This window comes from Amblyomma mixtum, chromosome 5, assembly GCF_055824585.1.
Source record: "Amblyomma mixtum isolate Tamu chromosome 5, ASM5582458v1, whole genome shotgun sequence".
NCBI classification, from domain to species: domain Eukaryota; kingdom Metazoa; phylum Arthropoda; class Arachnida; order Ixodida; family Ixodidae; genus Amblyomma; species Amblyomma mixtum.
The window spans coordinates 90953176-90962607 of record NC_143016.1 but is presented as its reverse complement, the minus strand read 5'-3'; the positions used below and the strand labels follow the sequence as shown (position 1 = coordinate 90962607).

Here is a 9432-nt window from a genome sequence, read left to right as displayed (position 1 = left end):
GTCAAGACACCCGTGACGACAACACTATGAGCGCACTGACACGCATAAGTTGTGCTGTTAAAAAGGACGAGGAGAGATTCTGAGCAGCGTGCATAAACAAATTTAGCAAAGCTCCAGAGGGGACTAGTTGATTGCACATCTTAGCATAGGGGTGCGCTAGCAATATTACATAATCGTCGTCCTGTGTCGTCCCTGTGTCGTCGTCGTCCTGTGTATTCCCTTTTGTAATATTGTTAGCGCCCTCTCTATGCAGAGGTCAACAAATTAACCGAGTGTTTGTAGTTACATTTTAAACATAGGCGCGTTGGTTTGGCGATGGTTGCACGACATGGTACATACGGCCTCAAACGCTTCTCCAGCTGAGTACCTTGGTTCACAGTGACCTAAACAAATTTATGCTCAGAAGCGCAACTTTCCTTGTTGTTAAAAAGGCATTTTCTATTCTGTTCGACATCGATGCACTGGCACGTGGGTGAGGCATACGCTTCCGAAATACTAGCATGTAACACTACTAGCTGCAAGCGTTCCTCACCCGTAAGTTCTGCAATGTATATCTATAGGCATAACTTTTCATCGCTTGTGTTACACTTCAAGTTATTAGTCTTCTTCTTTGGCATACGTGCATGCCTGCCTGTTAAGTTGTTCTGAACGCACGCACAAATTGTGCGTAATTCTGCCTCCCGTGATTGAACAGTCAACTCCATATCCACGTCATCATTTAGCTGTTCAGTGCACCCCCACAGCAGCTTGAGCTACCGTCGCGAACGAAAGTCGTGAGGGACAGCACGCGCCTGTTATTGCATTTCGCACACTCCAATCACTCACAGGATCTCCGCACGCAGTTGCTACATCGCTGATGTTAATGACATTGATTCATTCAATATGTTATTGATTAAAAAGAATAATAAGGAGAGAGATAATAAATATGTAAAAGGAAACCAATCGGATTGTGCGTGTTGTCCTCAGTCCAAGACTCCAGTGCCTTCCGCCGACGCTTCGGGGACGGCGACTTAGCCTCCTGGTCTTCCAGGATGCCGCTGGCCTGCGTCACCTCCCACCGCTCAAGCGTCGCGTTGTGAGGCTTTAAATGATTGGGTTTATCTGAGCATGTCCCTGTAATATGTGTGAATGTGGGAATATCGCCACATCAAGGAAATGGATCTGCGTGTAATTTTGGGTAAAGGGGTGTAGGTGGCGGAGATTGGGGAAAGTAAGTGTACGGATGCGTCTTGAATAGCTATAGCGATTCCTTCTGCCGCCTCTGGGTTCGGTGCCGCTAAGAACGCTATAGTACAGGGGTTGTTGGCGTGGTTGACAGCAGCGCAGGCATATTAGGCTGTGCATAAGAAGCCGCAGCCACATACATGGCCATGGAGTCTTCGCGGTATTGCCTACGGAGGCTGCGAAGACGGGCCTGACGGCGGGGGTCCTTAATTCGTGGTTTATTCGATTAGGGACAGGGTCGATGTGAAGGCGGGAGCGAATAGTGGTGGGGAGATTTTCTGTCAAGACCAGGGTCTTGGTGGCTTGCCGGGCGCCTATTCTTGAAAGGATGGCCCTATGCGCGCCGACGTGGTGTGAAGAAGAGTCCGTTTGGAGTTCAGAACAGCATCCTGGATTTCCGAAAATGTGTTGTGAACCACTAGAGCGAGGAGTCTAGTGGTGGATGTACACATGTATCTATTCTACTCTGGCGGCGCGACCAACATTGTGGCATAGGAGACCATATTGGATTCGACTCCTGGCCAATGCCATTACGAGGCGGATAGTGTCGTCCTCCCTCATGCGCTTGCGATGTCCAGCGGCACATCGTACCAAACGGGCCATATCGATCACGGACGTGGGTAGAGTAGCAATGGTGTGAGTGGGCTTGCCATCATGCAGGACCCAGAGGCCAAGCACTCAGATTTTTTCTCTATAAGGTGGTCGTGAATTTGAAGCATGATTTGGCCGGGGCAACGATAGCGGGAACCGTGAATACGGATGATTTCTGATTTGCCCGGTGCACATTGCATACCGCTGGCCTGAACAAAATGCTCGACCATTGCGATGGCTGTATGTATGCAGCCTGCACTTTGGCGGTGAGGGATCCTCAGGATGACCAGATGGTAATGCCGTCCGCATAGATGGCATATCCGATGTCAGAGAGAGTAAATCTTATGGCGCCTCCACTAGGCGCCTCACTGCTTCACTTCAGGGCGCTATGAATCTACTGCACCCGCCGTCGAAAGTTTATGGAAGGCGGCTCGACTGTAGAAAAATTTTCCTCTCTTTGCATTGAAAGTACGCTGCTTGAGATTTAATGGTTCACTCAGTAATTAGCAAAATCACAAATAGGCTGCATGTATCTATTCCAAGATGCACACAGAGACGGCCATGAAGTTAAATGTTTTCGCATACATTGCAGTAGAACACGTTGTAGGGCAAGTTTGTGCATAGTTTGAGTAGATGAAGCGCACAAAAGACAGCACATAGAAAAAGAATAACACGAGAACCGCCTCTGTCGTGTTATTCTTTGTCTGTGTGCTGTCTTTTGTGCGCTTCATCTACTCAAGCTTCGCTGATATTGTCTTGCATAAACATTTTTTTTTTTTCGAGAGTGCATGGCGCACATTGTACCCTACAGTGTGTACAATGGGCCGTGTACTCCTAGTACACTTGTTCGACGGAAGAAGTATGATGTACTGTTATGAGCAAAATTAAGAGACCGTTGCAAGCGAGCGCCAAACCAGGCCAAACTCAGTGCGAGTGCCGCCTTATGAAGCACTTCTGTCGAGACCGGAGCACTGGCGTGCGCCTAATTCGAGCAGAGCGACGGAGCGCCGGTCTAAACTACACAAGCACTTCGTCAGATATCGATTGCATGCAGTTTGGCACGGTTCGGCACTCGCTCGCTGAGGACTCTCACTTTAGCTCGCGATAATATCTCTCGGCCCAAGTACAATTCTTTTTATTTTAACACCTCGCCAGTAAATATTTTTCCCGCGGCTTTTTTTTTTTTTTGTATGGGCTTCAAATGCACACACGACAATTGCTTCTAGCATAGACAGGCAAACAAATTCCACATCTTCCGGGAAGCGACGTGAAGCAGCGGCACAGCCACAGGATGCGCCTACAAGGCTCATCTTTCCCGTGCCCTGTAGCCGGTTTCCAAAGCTTATACAGAGGCCAAAACGCTTATCTGGAACGCGTTCTGGGCGTTTTTCAGGGCTGAAGACGAGATATCTAGAGATAACATTTGGTTAAACAGGGTCTGGATGTAAGCGCGTGAAGTTAAACTCAAAAGATTTCTTCGTCATTTTTCTGCCTTCCTGGTAACAGCGGCTTTGGGAACTGTAGAACACGTAGTTCTGTCTTTATGTTTTGCCCTTTGTACCTGCTTAAGACAGCATTTTGCCGAACACATACTACGACACGCGTCTGCAGCACGGCTTGAAAAGTTAGCATCTCTTCAGAGCGGGGTCAAAGCCTTTCTGCACCGTTTAATACATTATCCGCCTCCGAAAAGTATTCTATGATTAATTGGGGTTTAACGTCCCAAAAGCGACTCAGGCTATGAGAAACGCCGTTGTGGAGGGCTCCGAAATTTCGACCACCTGGGGTTCTTTAACGTGCACTGACATCGCACAGTACACGGACCTCTAGAATTTCGCCTCTATCGAAATTCAGCCGCCGCGGCGGGGGTTGAACCAGTGTCTTTCGGGTCAGCAGCTGAGCGCCTTAACCTCTGAGCCACCTCGGCCGGTCCTCCGAGCAGTATGTTCTCTCATCGGCTTAACGTTGCTCTCTTCCACCAGTGTGGCCAGAAATGTGGCTGCACGGTAAGTAAGCCTGTTCCGAGCTGCAGTTTACATGGTCATCTAGCTGCCAGGCAGGTGTCAGAAACAGTTGAAAATGTGTTATTTAGCTTTAGCTACAATGGTTCGATTGATTGTTGATTGTAAAACATTTTATTCGCCGGGAAGAGCTTGGCAAGAGGTCGCGTTAAGTGGTCGAGAGTACATAGCCCTCGACGACTTTGTCAGCCCACTCCACCGCCAAAACTTGCGTTCTGGGGTCAGAGCTAGCCAGCACGGTCTCCCACCGCTTGAGAGAAGGAGCTGTAACTAGATCACCCGGAGGTGGCTCTATTTTGCAGTCCCACAGGATGTAATCGTAGGTAGCACGTTGGCCACAGTGTTTGCAGTTTGGGTTGTAAAGATCTGGATAAATGTGCGCGAGGAGTGATGGGGTGCGTATCGATCTCGTCTGTAGACGACGCCACGTAACCTCTTGTTCTTTAGTAAGTCTTTTGTCTGGAGGGGGGAAAATTCTCCTCTCTAGTTTAAAATGATTGGTGAGATCATGATATGTGATCATGGAGTCCTTCGTGAAATTCAGGGAGCCAGACTCATCCACTGCCCGGTCGACGAAACCTCGGGCTTTATTGTGGGCTGCCTCGTTCCCCGGATTCCCCGAATGGGCTGGGACCCATATCAATTCGGAATTGATTGTAAAACATTTTATTCGCCGGGAAGAGCTTGGCAAGAGGTCGCGTTAAGTGGTCGAGAGTACATAGCCCTCGACGACTTTGTCAGCCCACTCCACCGCCAAAACTTGCGTTCTGTGGTCAGAGCTAGCCAGCACGGTCTCCCACCGCTCGAGAGAAGGAGCTGTAACTAGATCATTCCGAATTAGATTATTCCGAATTGAGTGGATCAATTCGGAATAATTTGCTACTCGAAGAGCGTTTCGGAGTTACCGCCAAAACAATTTTCTTTTGTCACTTTGCAAAGCGTGCGACAGATGGCGCGTCCGCGTTGCCCTTTCGTGAGCTGGTTATTCGTGACATCCGCTTCGAATCCTAGCACTCCTTATTAATTAGTGTTCTCAATGAATGGCTTATAGTAAATATTCCATCCCATATTTAATATTGGATGGGTACCCACAAGATAACTTCATTGCGAAAGACCTGTGTATGCTGCCTCATCGGAGCGCTATGTGGTCCTCTGGGTTAATAAGCACGTTAAGGCAACTATGTACTCTGCGAAAACGTATGGCATCGCTTAAAACTGCTGCAAGTGCCATGCGTGTACTATTCTTCATTCGTGCCTCTTTCACCTAATCAGTTTTGTTGCTATTGACAAACAAACAAAAATGAATAATGCATGGCGCTGCTTCGGTTTTGAGTTTCTACGTAAGAAATTGGGAAATTGTGGTCTGGGTAAATTCCTGACCAGGCAACGGTAGAAAATATTCTTTCCTTTAAAAAAAAAGAAAAAATATGCCGTGACCAGGATTCGAACCTGGGTTATTGCGGCCACAACGCAAGGTACTAACCACTATACGATCACGGCTGCCCAGAAGGACAGAATAGAGCTGCTGGCGCGGAGTAGAAAATAGGCCACTTGAAGGGCGGGCGGCCTTATTGCGCCCTGCAGGCACCATTCTTCTTAGAGTAAACGCTTGGCTGCTTGTAATATCGACTTGCACATAACGTAGCTCCTTCTTTATTTTCGGCACTGCTTAATCAAGTATAGAGATATGGATTGGCAGCACCCCTTATTGTGCGCTGAACGCTTAACTGCCATCGCAGTGGTCTCATTCTACCTTCCTGTGCGTCCCGTATTGACGTCGAGCATGGAAAGAGAAAACTGCAAACATTAAGACTGATATAAGGCCCTGGGTACTGCTCTTTAAGGTTCGTCAAGCCTCCAGAAACATTTGCTAACGTTTGTTAAGGCCCCGGTTAAGACCCCAGAAGCCCCTGTAAGCTTTCCCATTCGTGGCCACACACTGGTTGTTTCTTCAAGTTCTTATGTCTCTCGGGAAATGCTTCAACAGGTACGGCACCAAGATAGTAGTAATGGGATGTCTGGGAGATGCAGAAAGGGGGGGCGTAAAATGTTTGTTTGGTAGGCGTGGTGCCTCTGTGGCTTTACTCTTCACAATAATAAAATGAATGAATAAAATGCAGCAAGGAGACACTCATATACTTACCACGAGGGGATATACTGCGGACTGCACTATCATGAAACATCCTCCTTGTCAGGATCTGAACAAAGTGCTCGGCAATTTTTCCTGTGGCTTGAGAAAATTTCGCGATGGCTACCGCCACGCTTGATCTCCCTAGACGCTATCATGCTTTTTGAAAACCTGTTTCCTGAACACACGCCTATAGTGCAACTTGTGTAACCCTATGTGTTTTAGAGAACTGTATATAACTTGCATAAAACTGCACAAAACAAGTATATAACTACACTGTAACTTAGGTATAGTAGCATACAAGTTAGAAAATATGCAGCAGTCGGCAACAACAGCCTATCGTTGTTACCGGGCTAACCAATCGCAGCAGTAATAGCGAATTTTCCTGTGGTCTGACTAATGACGTAAGCGACTAAATGCGCGGCCAACTACTGACTATGAAAGTTGCATCTCGGAGCTGCTATCAAACTGCGCATTAGGTCCCACAGTCATCATCATCATCATTATGTTCTTAGTCGCCTTTCACCGTCTGCTCTCTTTCTGCATCGCGAAAAGCGCAGTGAGTGCTTCTCGCGCGTCAACCATTACTTTCCTCAACTTATGCGGCCTTGCTAAAAGGTCGTGAGCGATCGGCTCGAAATGTACAGTAAGTTGCACAGTGACGAAAGTAATTTTGTTGCTTTTGCTTCCATGTGAATCGCGATGCCGTCCTAAATGGCAGGCTAGTGCAATGCGTGCACACGGACGCAGTTTCTGAAGTATTGCGGTAAGCTCAATTCTGGGCACTAAGCACTGGGAAGAGGGAATGAGGAATAAAAGGAAGAGGAGAAATGCTTGGGGCGTTTTCTACCGGCGTGCTATGATCAAATCGCTAGTGTCTCTGATACAGAGCGTCGGCCTCAAAATGAATTGCTTTATTGAAAGCAGTTCACAACTACAGTGTGCGATAAGTCAAGTCAGTCAGGGTTTTAGTAAAAAGTTATAGCTTAAATACAGACAACCACAGGGGGGCGGCACACATACACATGCGACTGTGTACATTTGCCGTCTCCCTGTGGTTGTCTGTGTTCCCGCTATAACTTTTTACTAAATCATTATGTACCAACTTGCCCAAATAGAAGTTTTAATGTAGTCATGGGTTATGGATAAAAGAGTGTTTTTCCAGGAAAGCAGGAGAATTGGCACTTAGACGACACTATATAAATGGGCTCTATACACTCAACCTCAGAAGTCCTACTGGCGGCCTCAAAGACGCATAGTTTAATCGCGCTGGCCGTAGGCATTTGGACCAGTAAATGGAAATTTTGAAAGCTGAAAAGGAACATTTCTTCCCCTTCTTTTTTTTTTAGAAAATACGAAACATTAGAAAAACTGATAACGCAAGTTTTATTAGCAACATTTAGTTTGTAACTCCTAAATAAGTAAAGAATGATATTTTTTTTTTTTAGAAAATAAAGATGCTTGGAAGCTTTCGCAGGAAAAAGTTGGTGCCATATTATGTACAATACAATCGCAAAGCATTGCATCAGTCTGACTCGTCTCTAGGGAAAGGCTCGCTTGAACACCTTTTCTCACGTTGAGGTTCGAGCTCACGTACACAGGCTTTTGCACTCGCTGTTCCACAAAAACTGTTTCGCAGTTTCGTACGCACATTACCGAACTGTGAGCAGTTTCTTTCACATGATGAGGATGATGGGGGAATTCGGAGTAGCCGATATACGAATGTCGTTAGCGGTTCGTTGATAGGAATCCCTTTCACTATGTAGACTGCTCCCAGATGCTTTGCAGACTCTCAAACTGCTCATTTCGACCAAATTTTACAATGCCTAGTGGTGTGAAACTGCGCCAAAAGCTCCATTTTTTTTTACTTTTCGCGGTCTTGGCCTCCTCCTGGACAATTAAAAAAAACTAAAAAATTTATGCGTATTGGTGTGATGGCCAGCAAAACAGCTAAACGGGCGAGTTGGTGGTACATGTTGAAAGGTAAACAGCGCAAAGAAGAAGACCGCAGTAGAAGAAACACAGGACGAGCGCTGACTCACAACTGAAAGTTTATTCGAAGACAGAAACACAATATATAGAAAAGGTGGCACACCTATCAATAAGCACACACACACACACAAAAACCCGCGTTGCTACGGGGCATCAAGGCATGCAACCTCACTATCATGTAATAAAGCAGATGGCTTACTAACGCACAACCTTGTTTTCTTCCTCATGTGGTAGGCTTCCATAATCTCGCATATCAAGCGAGACTGGTACTTCTACAGGATATCAAAACAGTGCAAGAAAGGAAAACAAGAATTGCAGTTACGGACATGGTCAACGAGACTAGTAGAGTTATTAGCTTCCAAGTTATTTGCATACTCTTTCAAACGTGTAGTAATGTGTCGCCCACTCTGCCCGATATACACTTGATCGCATGACATTGGGATTTCATAAACTACATCTTCAGCGCATGGCACACACTTTGTTACGTGCTCGACCCCATAGGTTATTTCAGATTCTCTTAGTTGCTCAGCCTTTTTTTCCAAAATCGCACTAACCCTTTTAAGTTTCTTTGGCACAGAAAAAACAACCCCTGCGTTATATCTTTTTGCTACGTTTTTTAAGATTATGTGACAGACGGTTTACATAAGAGAGAATAGCAAACTTCTTTCTTTCCTTCTCTTTCTCTGGATACCCGGAGGATGTTCTATTATTGGGCTGTAATAAGACAGCTAAAAACTTGACAATTCAGCTCGGGTACCTATCCAGAAAAAAAGAAGGAAAGAAAGAAGTTGACTATTCTCCCTATGTAAACCGTCTGTCACATAATCTTAAAAATGTAGCAAAAAGATGTAACGTAAGGGTTGTTTTCTCTGCAACAAAGAAACTTAAACGGGTTTGTGCGATTTTGAAAGAAAGACTGAGCAACTAAAATAATTCAAATAACCTGTGAAGTCAAGCACGTAACAAAGTATGTGCGATGCGCTGAAGAGGTAGTTTATAAAATCCCAATGTCATGCTGTCAAGTGTATATCGGGCAGACTGGGCGATGCGTTATTACACGTTTGAAAGAGCATGCAAATAACTTGGTAGCTAATAACTCTACTAATCTCGTTCACCATGTCCGTAACTGCAAATCTTGTTTTCCTTTCTTGCACTGTTGTGATATCCTGTAGAAGTACCCGTCCCACTTGACCCATGAGATTATAGAAGCCTACCACATGAGGAAGAAAACAAGGTTATGCGTTAGTAAGCCATATATTTTATTACATGATAATGAGGTTGAATGCCTTGATGCCACGTACCAACACGGGTTTGTGTGTGTGCGCTTGTTGATAGGTTGGCCGCTTTTTCTATATATTGTGTTTCTGTCTTCGAATAAACTTTCAGTTGTGAGTCAGCGCTCGTCCTGTGTTTCTTCTACTGCGGTCTTCGTCTTTGCGCTGTTTACCTTTCAAGGTTTCATAGTGTGCAGAAAGT

At 45.8% G+C, this 9432-nt stretch overlaps 1 non-coding gene across 1 annotated transcript; it reads right to left on the bottom strand.

Moving 5' to 3' along the window:
* Positions 1-5264: 5264 nt before the first annotated feature.
* TRNAH-GUG (transfer RNA histidin (anticodon GUG)) lies at positions 5265-5336 on the bottom strand. The gene has a single exon. It is a non-coding gene; the product is annotated as a tRNA-His (tRNA).
* Positions 5337-9432: the final 4096 nt, after the last annotated feature.